This window comes from Schistocerca piceifrons, chromosome 1 (genome assembly GCF_021461385.2).
Source record: "Schistocerca piceifrons isolate TAMUIC-IGC-003096 chromosome 1, iqSchPice1.1, whole genome shotgun sequence".
Taxonomy (NCBI): Eukaryota; Metazoa; Arthropoda; class Insecta; order Orthoptera; family Acrididae; genus Schistocerca; species Schistocerca piceifrons.
The window spans coordinates 757,324,431-757,342,931 of NC_060138.1; the positions used below are offsets into that span (position 1 = coordinate 757,324,431).

The window sequence follows — 18,501 nt, forward strand, 5'->3', positions numbered from 1 at the left end:
AAACTTACAACTTTCCACACCACTATTGTAATCAATACAAGCATACACACAGCAACGGAAGAAATAGTAAGAAGTGTTCTTAAAACTGTCATTTACTGATTTTCTGCGAAAGATCTCACTCTCAATTTTAAAACTTATTCATCGCAGCAGATGTGGAGGTGTTACTCCCGTCACAAGTGTAACAAATGGTAAGGGAGCAATAAATAGTGTGTAAACTGTAAACTTCCAAATTACTAGGGGTCAATGACAATGAGAATTTAACTGGAAAAAGTACATTTTCGAACTGCTAAACCACAGTTGCAAATCTTGGGTGCAGGAAAATCAGTAAATTGCAATATTTTGCATATTTTCTTTAAGTTATGTGAGACTGAACAATGTTCTCCAGTAACTCACCTAGAAGAAAGACAGTAGGAAAAAAATGTGGTGCTCACCCACTACATCTGCTGGATATCTGTTTAAGAAGTTGGGCATTCTCAGTACTTCTTCCCCATTAATCTATTCTTCCACGAAAATAATCAACTGTAGTTCAGAAGGAATAATGAAGTATATAATTACAGCACCAGAAGAAAAAATGACATTCATTACTCCAACTGAGTTCTTCTATAGCACAAAAAGGGGTGCACAGTGCTGCAGCTAAAATTTTTGTTAGCTTTCCTAGTGATATAAAATTTATGACAGCAACAATGTAAAATTTGAAAACAAAGTGGAAATGTTGCCTCTTGACGGCACCTATTCCATAGAAGAATTTCCATTACTGTGATGTGTCAAAGACGGTGGGCTGAAATTGCTAATCACATATGTGTATTAAAAAAGAGGCATGTAGCCATAACTGCAAATTAATTTGTGATGTGAATGTAAAATGACATGGTCTATATCGTTACGATTTATCGTGCAAATAATCCATGGATTGTGAAACTGAGCAACGACTGTACAAAGGGTATCATGACATTCACACATTAACAGCTTCATTAAAATGTCTGTGTTGTATATGTGATATTGAGTGACAGTTCTGTCAGTACTCACTTCCCTGCCTAACTCCTAAGGCCAGTAAGTAAGTAAAAATGTGTTGGAGCCCTCTCGACTCTTCCCGGGCGGACTCATGAGCTTGTATGAGCGTAAACGGAGGTGACGTCCCGTCAGAGACGGCGGCAGCAGCGACGACGGCGCCGGCGCCTGCTATCGACGGTGGCGGGTCACGTGACGGCGCTTGCGCACTGCTGCGCACGCGGCGCGCCGGCTGCGGGCCGCGCGGTGTGGCGTCGCGACGCCAGTGTTGCCGCGGGAGCCCACACTGGCCGCGACGCCGGCGCCGACGCCGCCTCCGCCGCCGCATGCGACGCCGCCCCCGATCGCCGCTCGGCTGACGCTGCTCGCTATCCGCCAGGTGAGCGCCCGCTCCTGCCGCCAGCCGTTCCCTCACACACTGCGCCGCAGCTAATGTTGGACGTTGCTCTTTCGCATTAGTGGATTTGCTGAAACATAGCTTCGCTGTCTTTTAGAACTTGTCTGTCGGAGTCAAGTCGCTGAGGATGGCCATGCCGACGATAGTCGAATGTTTTCGCCTGTGCAACACACGTAGGTTTCCAAATAACTAAAATTGTATCCAACAAATTTCAACGAATACTTAATGTCTCACCTACACCTCGCAGTCGTAGACTGTGTAAGATACAGTACACACAATCATATTTTCTTTATTTGTTCTAGTACTACCAAGAATCTGAATTTCTACCCCAAATGAAGATCAAAGATATACATGGAGCTCACTGCTTTTGTATTAACTAATAGAATTCATGGTTAAACTATCGATTTATCATTTGAACTCATTCCACTGTTCTACGATAGTAGATATGTAATTTCAAACGTAATGCATATGATTAAGTTCGTTATTGTTGTAAATAAAATAATATGTGTGCAAATAATGTGATGTCATTACCGGCTTAATACTTTATAGCTGCTGTCAGGTTTTCCTTAGTCTGCCACAGAATAAGCCTGTTGAATGGCTTCAGGATTTCTCCTGAAGTCAGAGCACTTAAATTCGTAGTACAACTGGGAATTCAGACATTTGCAAGACGATTGTTGTACCCCGGATCCGTTAATTGCTTTAATAACTATTTTATGTGTTTGGTTGCCGTATTTACTCATCAAGCAGTTTAGTTATCTACGTTTAAAGATCAGACAATAGACGTACTGACTTGGAAATCATAGCACTTGTCACGTTCTGGTGGTTGCAGAAATTACTTTAGCGTTATAAAGCGGAAGAGGAATCACATCATACTTCGACCAATCGTTTGTTAACAATGTAATTGCAGCTTAGGCTACATGGCACTGAGGACTGAAATAATGCGAGTTCTTAGTGCTATGGGATATCGCCATAGATGTTACACAACTTCAGGCCATTTTTACAGACCGTGGAACGTCTTGCGGTGTGAGGTGAAGAATTGCTGAACCAAAATAACACACCGAAAAGTTCATTAGCTCAGTTACGTTCCGGTGGGTGGAACGTGTTCCCACATGACGTCGACGTCTTTCATGCTTATAAACACAGTCTTAAGACAGAAATGGATTTCTTGGTTCCGTTTTTGACTGTCAGTGTCTTAAACTGCTCTTTCAGGTCTGGATTAATCGGTCCGATTACATCATCTTAGCGCTTCCTTTCGTAGAATTGTCCAAGCTTTGCTCTTGCTTTATGAATGTGCCACTCAAGTACTATATACAGGAATTTCGATTTTTGTGACGTAATCCTGCTTTCTTAGTCTGAGCTTACAGTTCGGAATCTTGTGGGAAGTCAATCTGTTAGTAAAACGGCTACGAATATCTTAAAATTCATAATTATTCATTTTGTTATGATAATGTGGCTGTATTTAGCCATATGATATGGTACAAATGATCTCAATGTCAAGAATCATCTCTAAGGATCTGAACATTGACTGGAAGCTAAACCCTATTTTTTATTTCTTTACGTCAAGAAATAATGTTAAGAAAGAGAAGGTGGATGAAACGATAAGGAAAGATGAGAGGAAAGACCAATATGAGGGCAAGACAAGGCCTGATGCACCGTGGCGCGACATTGAGACACTTGTATATTGAGACAGCTGCTACGTTGAACTATTCCCTGCATAATGTACGGACCAATATATCATTTAAGAATATCGTTTCCCAGACAGGTAAAGACTGATTCTGCCAAACGGAATAATCTACGTTCCTATAAGATATTGTACTAGAAATCTGAAATAAATAGGAATAGATGCCTATGTGACAAGATTAATTTGTTTCGTCTCATTTTAGAATAATGAAACGTTTATAACTGCGAATATTCCGTTCGACGAGTCGAGTCCCAGTTGCCTATATGGCATTAAACAGTAAATACTACCTTGGGCACAATTCTTGAAACTTGTGAACTCGTGTATTATAAACGCTTTGTTGAGTAAATAGTACTCTTTTTTATGTTTCTTGTGAACTGTTAATAATAATCATTTAAAAAGTATCGAGAAAGTGTTAAGTCGAACACCTGGAAAAAGTAAGAAAATGGTGCCTAAATAAATTGTTTAAATCAGTTTTACGTCACCTATCTGCAAATGTCTGACAGCTTAGATTCATAAGAAACAGAGAACTATAAGAATAAGCCTCATAGAAATTATGAAATGTGAACAGAACAACAACCAAAAAAAGGGGGGTGGGGGGGAGACTGTTTGAAGCTCACATTTTTCCACCTCTGTGGAATAAAAATTTGTTGAAGTTTTGCAGTCAATATTATGTTGCTCCATCCATGCTGTCTAACAACCTTCAGTGCTCCTTAGTACGGAATCCACAAGGTGGCTGAGACTTCGTTGTTCATGTTTGTACTACACACTGACAAAATCACTCTTGAGGATATCCAGTGTGTGAATAAAATTTCTGCTACGATCCAGATCAATTTTTGACTGGTAACACTTAAAATCAGTCAGAATCATGACAGCCGATACTGCACCTCACTTCATTCGGTTCCTTCTTGCCACGTAGTGAAAGTGTTCATGAGGTGACGCGGTGTGCTCTTGCATTATCGTCTTGAAAGATGAGCATAGCTCCAGAAATATGCGTCTGTCGCTAACCTCGATGGCAATGATTTGCGACCCACATTGGCAGGGAAAGATCGGGTGAAACGGGATAAAAATCTGAAAATTTAAATACTGATTTTAATGTTAGTAGAAACTGTAAACGTTCTAGTTCATTCTTTACATAATGTTGATTAAGGGACTAATTAGAGGACACACTGCTTTTATATTGAAATGCATAGAGAATATTTTAAAGACAACAACAAAGTTCCACGTGTTCCTATTTACATGTGCCAGTAAGAATGAATCGGAAACGTTAGGTGAATCGCGATAAGATTTCTTCTTGTTTTAACTCTCGTATACTGTACGTAATTATAAAGGAAGTATACTGCGTGTGTCAGAACATCTTCCATACATCTTAACATCATTTTAAGTACACACGTGGCACAAAAAAGTTCTCCTCTCTCTCAGCCCCTGCACACTTTTCGTGGTACAACTCCTCTGCCTCTTATTTGGCACCAAATCCAGCCTCCCAGTTTTGATGATGCGCGGTCACTGTATTTTGCTCAACAAAATCCATGCATTGTATCTCACTTCTCTGACTGTGAGGATTTCTCCACCAGCCATATAGTTCTTTACATTTTCTCGTTTCTGCAGTAATATTTTCAGGAGGCGTGAAGAGTACTGCTTGTCGCTTCCTTGCGTTCCGTTTGTTTCTTCGTAGGTGGAGAAAGTTCACGGTAAGGTACTGAAGGTGACGCCGATTCTGTCTGGTTTTCGGTGCCGGTTGCTGATGCTGTAGGAAGAGGACTGTGCATGGTCACAGCACCATGTTCAGCAGCTTCCTCTGTTGTCATGCAACTAAAAAGGAAATCATGTTCAGAGGGAACATCTGCACTGAGTGCGTAAACCACAGTTGATCTTAACCCACTCTCAACAAAGCAGCCGTCGCTGCTTTCAGTATCCTTCTAAAAGTGACCTTGTTGATTCCCCCCCCCCCCCCCACCTCCCCTCCTGGTTGTTCCTCATGAAAGTATTGAGCTCAATGTGATATTATGACTACATCCACTTGAGAAATGATCTATCTAATGGCTGAATGAGTTGTATGGGTAGGTAAACAAATTTTGTGTACGTCATTTTCATTGTAAAATTCCAATGCCTCTAATCTTTTATGGGAAGGGTGTTCATCTAGAAGCAAGAGACATCTTCCAGGAACGCTATGAGCTAGGTAAGAGCAAAACACTTCAAAAAGTCTTCTTCATTTATCGAAAGTGAATCCATCATTGTTACCAATGAGCCATTAGGAAAACTGGTAGGAAATTCAAGATAAAACATTTTGCCTTTTCATGTTGCCACTGGTGGAATGATTTCCTACAGCGTTCATACAAGCACATCTGCGAAAAGACAACATTGCAACAGTTCGCTGCAAATATTTCCTTGTGTGCTTTATTAGTCATCTGAAAGCCAGATCTGTCACAGTTATAAATCAATTGTGGATAATCAATCAATACTCCGTGATTTTATCCACTGAAGTAAAATATCGCTCAGGGTCATGCTTATTAAGGCACTTGCGTAATGCAAAGAGAGACCTTCAGCTTTCCTAAATGTCATTTCAGGATTGCACTTGCGAAAAGCAATAAGCCAATCAATTCCTGCTGTCTGATGTTGTTTCGAAAACTTATGTTTGATTCCATTTTCCTCTGAGACAAAAGGCAGCTTTTCTTGAAATGTTAGAATGCTAACAGAACCCACAAGCTGAGAGCGTAAGCATCCGTTCTACTAACAGCGTTCCTTGTTCGACGGTAAACCTAGTTTGTTCACTCTTCTTCTCCAGCTGATTATCGATACCACTTTGTAGACGGCGGCGAGGACGTGAATGAGGCATGCCAAATAATTCTGCAGCATGACGTATACTCCTCCCTTGGCGCAAGACAGTAATAGCTCAGCGCATATTGTCTTCAGTCCAACCATCTTCATCATTCCTCAGCTGCGAGAGGATAGTAAAAAAGAACTCAGTAAAACGTGCTGTCGCTATCCTGACTTAATTTAGTGTCCCTATTCACGAAAAGGCATAGTTTGTAATCTACGGCGGTTAGTAACACTGAAACCATTTTCCATGAACAGTAAAGTACCGTAACCTCATTTAGATTACCACTTTAAAATCAACCACAAGAGAATACATAATGACAGTAAGGGTTACCTAATTATACTAAATTTAAACCGTGATACATAAGTAGCGTCTTCAGCGTTTATTGTAGATCGCGGACGACCACTATGAGGCGGATCTTCCATCTTTTGTATCTAAGAATAGTGGTTCAATGTTACAATGACGTCAGTGTGATGTTCATCTACATCTGTCTCTATGTGATTACTCCGCAATTCACGCTTAAGTGCCTGCTAGAGGTTTCATTGAACCGTCTTTCAAACTATTTTCCTACATCTCCACTCTCCAAGAAAGCACGGGAGAAACGAACATTTAAAGCTCTCGGTGCGAGCTCTGATTTATCTTATTTTATTATTATCATCATTATTTCCTAAGCAGGTTGGCGCCAACAAAATATTTTCACATTCGGAAAAAAAAGTAAGCCGATCCAAAAATGCCTTTGTTTTAAAGGTTGCCACACCAATTAGCGCATCATATCCTTGACATTCTCTCCCCTAATTCGCGATAATGCAAAACGAGCTTCCATTCTTTGGTCTTTTTCCACATTCACTGCCTATCCTATCTGGTAAGGATACGGCACAGCAATACTGTAGCAGAGGATGAACAGGCGCAGCCTAGGCAGTCTCTTTAGCACACCTGTTGCACTTTTTTAATGTTTTATCAGTAAATCACGGTGTTTGCTCCGCTTTCTTCACAACATTATCTATGTGACCCTTCCAGTTTAAATTATTCGTAATTGTAATCCCTAAGTATTTAGTTAAATTTACAGTGGTTAGACTTGCCATTCATCGGGTAAGCGGAATTTAGCGGATTACTTTTGGCAGGCCTACTCATGCGGATGAATTCACGTTTTCCACTGTTTAGAGTCAGTTGCCACTTTCCGCACCATACAGATATCCAGATGAAAGGTATTCGCAGTTCTGAATATGGGAAACCATCAGCTTATAAGGAATGACAGCCGGCCGAAGTGGCCGTGCGGTTAAAGGCGCTGCAGTCTGGAACCGCTAGACCGCTACGGTCGCAGGTTCGAATCCTGCCTCGGGCATGGATGTTTGTGATCTCCTTAGGTTAGTTAGGTTTAACTAGTTCTAAGTTCTAGGGGACTAATGACCTCAGCAGTTGAGTCCCATAGTGCTCAGAGCCATTTTGAAGGAATGACAAGAATGAAAACCTTATGTATATGTTACAAAATCGTACTGCAAATTGACATTAGCGCTATTGGGCTGTAATGCAGCGCATTACTCCTATTTCCTTACTTGGATATTGGCGTGACTTGGGCAACTTTAGATACTGATCTCTCGAATAGCGAGTGGTTGTATATAATTGCTAAGTATGGAGTTATTGTATCACTTTACTCTGAAAGGAACCTACCTGGAATATAATATCGATCGGAGGCCCTGCGTTTTTATGTGATTTAAGCTGATTCGCTACACTGAGGATAACTACTTCCAGTTACTCATGATGGCAGTTCGCGAGGTATATTGCCAGACTGAATATCGTACGCAAGCTGCATTCTTCTGTTCGTAACTGGAAACACAGTCCACTGTCCAGAACTGCAGTGACACATAGCTTTAAACGGGTGACTGGCCGTATGTAGCAATTTTTTGTGATGGAAGGAGTATTCAGAGAGATCTTTCCCAAAAAAAGCTTTTCTAGTCATTTGAGTGATGGAATTTGTGTTTGAGCATTTTATATTAGTTAATCATGACTTTATTAACAACTAATATCACGTATATCTTCCTTTCAGCCCGAAGACAGCATGGATGTGTTAGAGCAGACGTAGTAATAACATGTGGATAGCCCTTTTGCGGTATAGAAAGCAACGCTTTGCCTGTCTGATCTTCTCTGGAGCTGTGTATTATAATGCAATGTGTTGCAAATAAATTCCGCACTTGCTCTGTAATGTGAAACATTTACGCCAATAAATGGGGTACTTAACGAGCAATAGTGACTGTTTAAGAGGTTGTCGTTTTCGTTATTTCCAGTAAACTATTCTACGTAACATGTGTCCAATACAGAGGTACGATTCTTAGAATGTAGCCCATATAAATGCAAAAACAGTTAAGCAAATTCAGATGATGGAGTTCAAAATACATGTATTCCATTTCCGACTTCACTACATTTTCCAATTTTATTGTCAACATAACGTGTAGCTCTTCTGATGATGTCTCCACAGGCAAATATCTGAAGTGGTTAGGTTAGTGGAACTTGGTGGCCAAGGATCGTGACCATTTCTGACCACCGGCCTTCTGTGGAATGTTGGTTTACGTAACAACCAGAATGCGCAGAGTCTCCCGTCATGCTAAAAAACCATAACTACCACCGTACCCAAAGGAATAACTTCAAATAATGCTGGAAGTTCAAGAACATTTACCTAACGGAGCCTTGTACAACGAAGTTGTAATACGTTCCAATCAACTGACTGGCTACCATAACACACCACACGTTAATAGAGAGACGTTCTTGACAGTGTCACCACAAAAGCGTGTGGCTTTTCGTCGAACCACCGATGTCGGTTGCGAATGTTATTGATAATGGCACGATTGAAAGTGGCTTCATAAGTAAAATGTATTGCTGTCAGTACTCGACGATATGCAATTAATAAATATCCCAATGTTCTGACTACATCTACCTTTTAAGTAGTCCTAGAAGACTTGGATACCTGATGTCCGCCATAACCTTCTATGTTCGTAAATATTCTGTTTGTGTTTGTTGAAACGCTATTTTCTACCCACTGAATAACGTCCTCAGCTTCATCCGCATACTATTCATTTCCACATGAGACATGACTGCTGAACACTACTACAGACCCCAACCCCCCCCCCCCCCTCCCCAGTCGGAGGTTCGAATTCTCCCTCGGGCATGGGTGTGTGTGTCGTCCCTAGCGTAAGTTAGTTTAAGTAGTGTGTAACCTCTGACCTCGGCAACTTGGTTCCAAAGACCTTACCACAAATTTCCAATTTTTTACTACTCCAAAACCACGCAGTTTAGTGAAAACTCATGAATTTGTTACTCTGCGATTAGGACATTATCTATAGTATTTTCTACAAGCAGCAGTATCGTTCCATTACAATACCCGTACGTAGATATCGGCGAACCCAGCATTTGTAAATACGTGCAGCACACTCAAATGACAGTAGGAATATCCAACAGAACACAATCGCCGTTGAAAACTTCAGTTATATAGAATGAAGTACAGCATCACAACTTTAACTACAGAACAAATATGGCTGTCGATAAACTAACCATTGCTACTGGAGTACCAATGTGTGATATAAAAACTTACCTCTGTAATCAGCTGTATCTCTGAAAACAATAAAAATTTATCTCATGTGACATTTAGTGTTCACTTTTCCTGTTGAAACACGCTGTATATACTCGTACCATCGAAATAGCCTTTCTGTAAAGCTAATGAGAACAACATATTTTCGTCCTGCGTTTCGTGATTATGCATAGACCGTTATTTGTGGATCTTACATATCTGAATATAACAGGACCAACGTAGTATCAATTCTGGTAGAGATTGCTCAACGTAGAAATTTTTACCTAACGTTTTTTGTGGCTCCAAAAGAGGCTCTGAATTGAAAAACTGATATCGTGAATTCTCCACGCGTGGAAACAACTCATCATTATTTGCCTGAGAATGACATGAGAACACCGTAGCTGCATATACTGCAAGAATGTTGCCTTAGATGGTAGCGACTGTGTATGATACTTCACAGAGATATAGCTACGCAGGTATGTTCCACTTGCATTCGTGGTGGGAAAAACTGGAGTGGAGATAGGGAGTAAAGCAGCAGTTTATTTGTGAGCAGTAACACACTAGTGCATAAAATTTATACAGCAATTTCTCAGAACTTACTGCCAACCTCATACAGTTAATAGAGGTCGATTTTTATACGTGCTGTAGATCTGTGGATACTTTTCTTCCAGATCTCTGCCCAGTAGTTGTGCTCCTCCCCTTGTAAGTACTATGTCATTTTAGTTGCAGTTCATGCTGAAGTTACGCACTATTTGAGACCGAATTATGTACAAATTGAACAACAAGTAACCAAGAGGCCATTTTTTTTTGAGTCATCAGTCCTCTGGCTGATTTGACGCATCCCTTCACAAATTTCTCCCTTGTGCAAAACTCATCTCACAGTACCACTTGCACTCAAAGCAATTAATTATTTATTTGTTTCATTCAAATCTTCATCTTCATCTACAATTCTTCCCTCCATTTCTCGTATTTATACTATAATGTTGACGTGCTAACATGTATCGTATCATCATGTCCCTACTTCATGTCAGTGTTTCATTAACGTTCCTTTCTTTGCCGATTCTGCGAAGTACCTCCTTATATCCTTATCTGATCAGTCCACCTAATTTTCAACATCCCTGTATAACACCAAATCTCTGACTTCTCGATTTTCTTCTTTCAGGTTTCCCTCCGGCCGTTATTCATTGCCATACAATGTTGTGCTCCAAATTATTCCTCAAATTAATCGCAGAGTTTAACGCTGGTAAACTTCTTTTCGTCAAGAATACCTTCTTTGCCAGTACTAGTCTGCTTTTTATGTCCAGTTTGCTTTGTCAGTCGTGTGATTTTTTTTCCAAACTATTGGAGTTCCTTCACTTCATCCAGATTTTGACAAGTTTGTCGCAGTTCGCACTTCTGCTTCTTGTCAGTACTTTTGTCATTTTTTGGTTTGTTCTCTGTATTTATTAGATTGTTCATTCTATTCCACAGGTCCTGAAACTCTTCTTCACTTTCACAGAGGATAACAATCACATCAGCGAATCTTATTGACATCCTTTCACCCTGATTTTAATCCCACTCTTGAACCTTTTATTTCCATCATTGATTCTTCGATGTATGGGCTGAACACTAGGAGTGAAAGACTACTTCTTTGTATTACACCCTTTTAATGCGAACACTTCATTCTTGGACTTCAGTTCTTATTTTTCGGTCTAGATTCTTGAACGTAATGTATTTTACCCACTCACATCTCTGTCCTCCTTTGCTGTAGCTTATTTTCATATTCCTCAGAATTTCGGACATATTTCTATATTTTAAGTTTTCTTAGGTGACAAATCATATGAAAGTGTCTCGATTTTTTTAAGTTCTTTTTTACATTATCAAACGCAATGTTAGAATTCTGTCTTGATACGTTTATATTTGCGAAAGTCAAAGTGATCGTCATCTAACCTATCCTTAATTTTCTTTTCCATTCTTCTGTGTCTTATTAGCAAATTAGGTCTATGAGCTGTTGTGTGGATTGTACGATAATTCTCACACATATCTGCCCTTGTTGCCTTTGGCACATAACATGGTATATTTCCAATCTCATAGAGTCTGCTCGCGAACCTGAAGAGCCGTTTGGCTGCAACTTCTCTCAATGATTTTATAAATTGCGAAGGATTGTTATCTATCTGGTCTGACTTTTTTGATCGCATTTGTTGCAAAGCTCTGTTCGGCTCTAAGACTGGACCCATATACTTCCATGTCGACTCCCATTTCTTCCCTGACGTTATCAGACAATTCCTCACGCTCCTAGATGCCTTCAACGTACTCTTTCATCCTACTCCCCTCTCGTTTGCTTTGAATAGTGAAATTCCAACTCCGCTTTTAATTACGTCGTCCTTGCTTTAATTTCACCGAAGTTTATTTTGTCCTGTAAGCTGTATCAGTCTAACGACGACTTTTTCACTTTTTTTTGCAGCTGTTTCGTTTTCGCTTTCATGCACTCCCAGTATATTTCGTTCCTAAGTAACTTACATTGTTGCAGTCCTTCTTCCCGTAGAAATTTTTTGTACTTCCTTATTTTGCCGATCAGTTGTATTTCTTCTGTTACCGTGGTTTCTTCGCTGTTACCAAACTTGTAGCTATGTTGGTCCCCTCCAACTTTTGTAATGGCCCTTTTCTGAGAGATCCACTCCTCTTCCACTACAATTTGGATGCCCCAGGCTGTGGCTAAGCCATGTCTCCGCAGTATCATTTCTTCCAGGAGTGCTAGTCCTGCAAGTTTCGCAGGAGAACCTCCGTCAAGTGTGGAAGGTAGGAGATGAGGTAACGGCGGAAGTAGAGCTGAGAGGGAGGGTCGGTCGTGCTCGCGAAGCTCCGGTGGTAGAGCACTTGCCCGAGAAACGCAAAGGTCCAGGGCTCGAGTCCCGTTCCCTCACGTAATTTTAATTTCCCACGGAGTTTCATATCAGCGTACACTCTACCGCAGAGGAAAATATATTCTGGAAATTAATAAATAACGTCTGGTATTTACAGCTTACAGAAGACACACGCAGGAGAGCAAAATATATGAATCAAATGTTATTAAATATCAGTATTTAGTGAATGTTTATTTCACACATTTCGTGTTCTCAACAACAGCACTCATAAATTAAAAAAAAAAAAGTGAACTTTGTTCGTAAGTGGACCTCCGCGTAAGATTGTACTTTTAAATTACCTCACATTCTAGATTAAATATTGTAAGCAATCTGAGGTCCATGGATAGGAGAACAAATTATACCCGTATATAGAGCCTATTTTGGGGAAACACACGCGCGAAGCACAAGGCTTTTGATTTATCAACAGAAACGATGATCACCTTTGTGATCAAGACAACAGCCTACCGGCAGATCTATCTGTGGAGCATATTACTTGGGAATGCGTTCTGTACGTGGAGACAGTAACTATGTCACCCAAGAGCACCAGATATGTGGAATACTCTAAACTATACGTAACCGTAACGTAAAATCCGTCCACAGCCCCTGACGCGCCCATGGGCGCCGGTCGACCGCCATGTCATCCTGTTCCAGTGGCTTCCTAGGACACTGTATGAAGTGACGTGAGGTCAGCACGCAACTGTCCTGGCCGTTGCCAGTTTTCGTGATCTGTAGCTTCTACTAATCGGTCAAGCAGCTCCTAAAATGGCATCTCGAGGCCTAGTTCACCTAGTTCCCGTCCTCCCACAAGGACGTGTCCTCCGTATGATAATCAGCAGCGCTAACGACTCAGGAAGGATGCGAACACTCTTATCCATACCATATAACATATCCTGTAGCATACTAGCCACACAGTATGAGGTCAGTTTCAAATTCGCCTATGCCTCCTGTCCACTGAATGCTGCAGATATTATAAAGACACCCTGGAGCTAGAGCTGTGTGGTCGCCCGCTGTAGAATGCGAATAAAAATGAAGTGCAGGTTCCATATTTGTAACTGCAACTGAAGATTGCATTATATTAGGAACAGTAACGAGCATGATGTACAGGAAAGCAAGAGAACCTGGAACACGCTGCCCGTCTTAGAATGACTATCCGCATCCATGTTTTCGTAGCAAATGTATAAAAAAAATAACTGAAAGGTTATCAGATCATGAAAACAGGCAGAAATTGATTGAAAAATAAAGCAGTAGCAAGATGCAGCACAGTGCTCTTTGGAAGGCTTACGTATTTGGAAAGATACATATTCTTCTTATTCCAAACATATATCTCGATGTAGTTCACTTCTTCATACTTTTTTTCTTTATTTTTTTTTATATTTTTTTAGGAGACGTGGTTGTGAAGAGTGCTTGATTTGTGACTGTACGCAGTGGTACGCCGTAGCGGTACCTCTGACAAAAATAACGTTTTAAGAAGCCTAAATTAAGAAAAAGACAGAATTACTCCCTCAATGTCACAGTACCGGATCTCCTTTTTTATAAATCAGGCAATTGTTTGTGACTAATGTAGCATCAATGGGAATGAAGATACCACGTGCACTAATAGTGATACTAACAGTTGATCTATTGTTTCTGAGCCGCTATTACAGAAAAAGATTGTTGAATGTGTATCACGTAGCTTACTGCGCAGTTATAGGTAGCAAGGTATAATGTAGGGTGATACAAATTGGTAATTCTTTAGATATTCGTAGTCGTGGGATGTATCGAAACGTCTTTGTTTGGACTTCAAGTTTTAGTAGTTCCCTAAAATTAATTTGGACTCTATATACTAAATTAATGTAGTCTCTTTATACTTGGAAATTCATTTTCATACGTTTATAATAGCGTCCTAATATTGACAATTGAAATTCAGAGATAATCTGTTGTATACCTTTGATGTACGATTTATCTTTCCTAATTTGTAGCACTGACTGCTGCTGCCCAATGATATCGATCATAAACAACAGGGTTGCTCATAAATACCTCCGAAATTTCAGAAGAATATTGCACGAAAATTACATAGCAAACATGAAAATGACGCACACCCGTGGATAGAGCAGCTCGCAGAGTTTTGGTTCGTAATAAACGCGGTGCCGTAGCTGTTCTCGGGGCAGGTGTGTCATAGCACGTACACAAATTATCGGCTCTGTATTGTCGCCCTGAACTAGTCCACGCCTGCAGATAGGCAGTCCGAAGAACAGATCTGTGACTTCCACGAACCACACAGAAGCGCTCTTCTGCCCGTAGTGAGTTTTACCGCTTCACAAAAAAAAAAAAAAAAAAAAAAAGGTTCAAATGGCTCTGAGCACTTTGGGACTTACCATCTGAGGTCATCAGTCCCCTAGAACCTACAACTGCTTAAACCTAACCAACCTAAGGACATCACACACATCCATGCTCGTGGCAGGATTAGAAACTGCGACCGTAGCGGTCGCGCGGTTCCGGACTGAAGCGCCTAGAACCGCTCGGGCACAACGGCCGGCTTACCGCATCACAATTGGTGCCAATACTGAGCACCTATAATACGACTTAAAACTTGGAGAGATTTTCTATCCACCGATGTAAGTCTATTTTCCTTCTTCTCAATAACCTTCTACTGATCATGGGAAAGGCATTGAGACACAGGAGCGGTAACTAACTGTCGAATGCACGGAGCGAGGTAGCACACTGATTAAACCACTAAATTACGTTATGGAGTACTCGAGTTCTAATATCTATCATGTGATTCACACTGTTTTCCGTGTTGTCCCTGAAGTAATTAGTAAGGATGCTGAGAACATCTTCTGAAAAAGCGAGGGATTTATTCGTTCTTCTTTTGCTCCATTCGAGCTTGCGCTTCGTCTCGAATGGCCTCTTCGACGACGAGGTGTTATGTTCTAGCTGCCATCGTTTGGCTTCGAAGCTTTAATAACACTCGTATCTGCATAATAAACTAGGGGAATTCAGCTATGCCGTTATGAAATCAACTGCCCTCTTTGAAGCCCCAACTGTTTCAGCGCCTTTATGCCATCATCAGAGCGTACTTTTATTTAGTTCCTCAAACTTCGAACATGTATTAAATAATAATTGTTGCAACAAAATTATGCATAAAATTTTTAAGTATATTGTGATTATTACCTTATTTTTTAGAATCTATGATGTCGCATGAACGACTTGATAGTATGTTACCATCACCAATGACTTGATGATAATCTGAGTTTCGTTGGCGAGTTAGCAAATCATTATCTATAAAATTATTTTATTTTCCTGCAAGAAAACTCAAGCATTTCTTCTTTGGTAGCCACATTTAATGAATAAGGATGAAGATAATTGGCAATAAAATCGCTTCATTGTTATAAAAAAATGTGCTGAAATTAACGCCGGTGAGATGACATACCTAAAGGAGAACATTTAAATGTCCGTTACTGTAACGGAAAAATATTTCGTTGATCTCCTAAGACGGCATAGAGATCTCTGCCTTGCTCAGGGGTGTGGAGGGTTCAATATCGCTTAAGAGGAGTGCAGTACGGAGTAATCCACAACGATCCGCCCTGATCCTCGCAGCTCGGACAATGGCGCCAGCTGGAGGATCGGCATTCACGTGGAACCGGCCATTATTGAGAAATTCCTGGCGCCGCAGCGACCGGCCCGCCGCTATGCACTCGTCATATCGGCTCAGGGAGCGAATAGCGGGCTGGCGTGCCCCGCCAAATTCCGCAGAATGTCGTGGAGACTGGGGTAGATGGGTTTCTTTCTCAGGTGGCTACTTACCTGCACAGTCTTATGCTGAAGACCTGACAGGGGATCATCTCTGTTCTTAGTCAGAGACACGTAGTATCGAAAATATGAATCTTCGTCGTTCAGGCTTAAGTATGAATAAGGCTCTTTAAAGTTCAATTTACAGTGACTTACATTTTTTTTTCAAGCGCTTGAACCTTATTACGCACCTAATTCGTGTAAATGTTGGCTAAAAAAGGTTTCAACAATCACGCAGGCCGGCCGGTGTGGCCGAGCGGTTCTAGGCACTACAGTTTGGTACCGCGCGAATCCTGCCTCGGGCATGGATGTGTGTGATGTTCTTATGTTAGTTAGATTTAAGTAGTTCTAAGATCTAGGGGACTGACGACCTTAGAAGTTAAGTCCCATAGTGCTCAGAGCCATTTGAACCATTTAGCCAATCACGCTAATGAACTAATGATTAAATTTTGTGCCAATTTTGGCACTGTGATTTCTTCCGGAATGTCTTTGCCTAACTTGAATGTGGAGTGAGTATTCTCCCTGCCAGGCTATGGGTACAGGGAATGTACAGTCGGTGGGAAAGGGAATGGGGAGTACATCCTCGACGGCTTGTGAAGTGTACGGCAAGCCACATTGCCGTTCGTACAGCTCCGTGTGTAATGCATGGCCGTGATGACGACAGATGCCATCCACGATTCCTCGGATCACTTCATAGTTCTCTTTGAGTGTCTAGGCAAGGAAGATTAACTGCCAAATCGATATAGAAGCCATCAATGTTTGCCACAGAAAAGAAAAAGTTGCAGAGGGTCTGTTAAGTTGCCTCATTTGTTTAAAAATTATTCAGGCTAACTTCGTCTTTGATGTGTTAAACAACTGCACAGTTATCGGAAAGACGGTTGTATAATGTCTCCTCTTAGATGAGCTAGAAAGTGCCACTTCTTAACTGAAAAAAGACGAAATTTTTGTTCCAACGTCTAAGGATTTATTCAATTAAAAGAAAGGGGGAGGATTTTAGGGTTGTTGATTTTGCTGAGCCAGGTAGTGGCAGATGCTGGATGACAACTAATTGACAATTTATTCACGATCTAGCTTAAATGTGAAAGAAAGCGTTCCTTTCGGGATCCAGTTTTAAAAGGGTTTAAAGGTCGCCATATTTCTTTGTGTTTCCCAAACCAAATTAATTTGTCAAAATACGTTGTTCAAATTTAGGATCGTGTCAGCTATACTGTACAGCTCCCAAATTAACTTCGATAGCGAGAAAATGCGACCTATATTATACACCATACCAGCCCAAACACGACTGACCCACATCCCTCATGAGTCGTTGGACTGTATTTTTGAAACCAGGTTCATTAACCGGACGTTTCTACGCCCTACAACGATAATAAGCAGGTATAAGGCAAATTCTGCATTCGTCAGTGAGGAAAACCTTATGTCTTTGATGTAGATTCTATTGGAGGTGCCCCCCGTCCACTTCTTCGCGGATGACAGTTACAGAGAATATATGCCGTTAATTGGATGGACGGCTAAAGGCCTAGTTGGTGGTCTGGAGAAGTTTGCATGTAGTCTGAGTCGACACAGCCATTCGAATCGCCTCCAAAAATGCATTCGTGTTACATTCTCCTCACGGTACTGATGACCCTAACTTGTATATGGCGGCTATTATCTGGTAGTGTTGGCCGTTAGCAAGCACTACGAAACAGATCTTGTGTTTTGCGTCTCATTTGAGCTGTTTAATGTTCGACTGTCGTCACTTCTGGGTACACCAATTCGGCTGGGAATTTCTCGTGCTGGCAACTCTTCTTACCGTTAGCAGATAATGCACGTAAGATCTAAGTTTGAACAGTGCACACAATCCTCACAGAGTGCTTCACGATTGAAGATTCAGCGTGCTCTACTTAACTTCATTTGGCTTGATATTTTACCAAAGTAACACACGCCTGTACGCAGTGATATTCCTTAGTCAGAAACGTATTTAGAAGGAATTTCACGAAATAAAATTATATGTAAGTCGTGTGGGAGGTTTTGTTTCAGTAGCTCAGTTCTACCCTGTAGCGTAGTATAGTCTGTGATGATCTATTGTGACAAGTTTCAAACCATTTCCTAATCTGACAGCAGCCCAGACCACAGCGCTTCGTGGTCAGTGTGCCACCAGTCACTAGTTACCTTTATTTGGTCCATTATAAACGACGTTTTTAAAAGCCTGCAACTGAATCTATTACGATTTAAACAATGAAGTTACCGGTTATCTTCTTACACAGGGTTATTGTTCTAGTGTCGGCTTGTGAGGGCAAACATGCAGCCAAATAACGCGTCCTTACATGGCCTTAAAGGCATGTTGAATTGCTTTCTTCTTCAGATGTTCTTTCAGAAGGAAGGCTGTGGCACATCGATAAAGGTTAGGTACAAAAG

At 41.0% G+C, this 18,501-nt stretch overlaps 1 protein-coding gene across 1 annotated transcript in view; it reads left to right on the forward strand.

Moving 5' to 3' along the window:
- Positions 1–1,321: 1,321 nt before the first annotated feature.
- The window catches only part of LOC124774897 (CCN family member 4), a 410,531-nt gene continuing 393,351 nt past the window's right edge, over positions 1,322–18,501 (forward strand). Inside the window, exon 1 of the mRNA XM_047249560.1 lies at positions 1,322–1,384. The gene's annotated coding sequence lies outside the window, so the exon portion shown is untranslated. The remainder of the gene's footprint in view (positions 1,385–18,501) is intronic.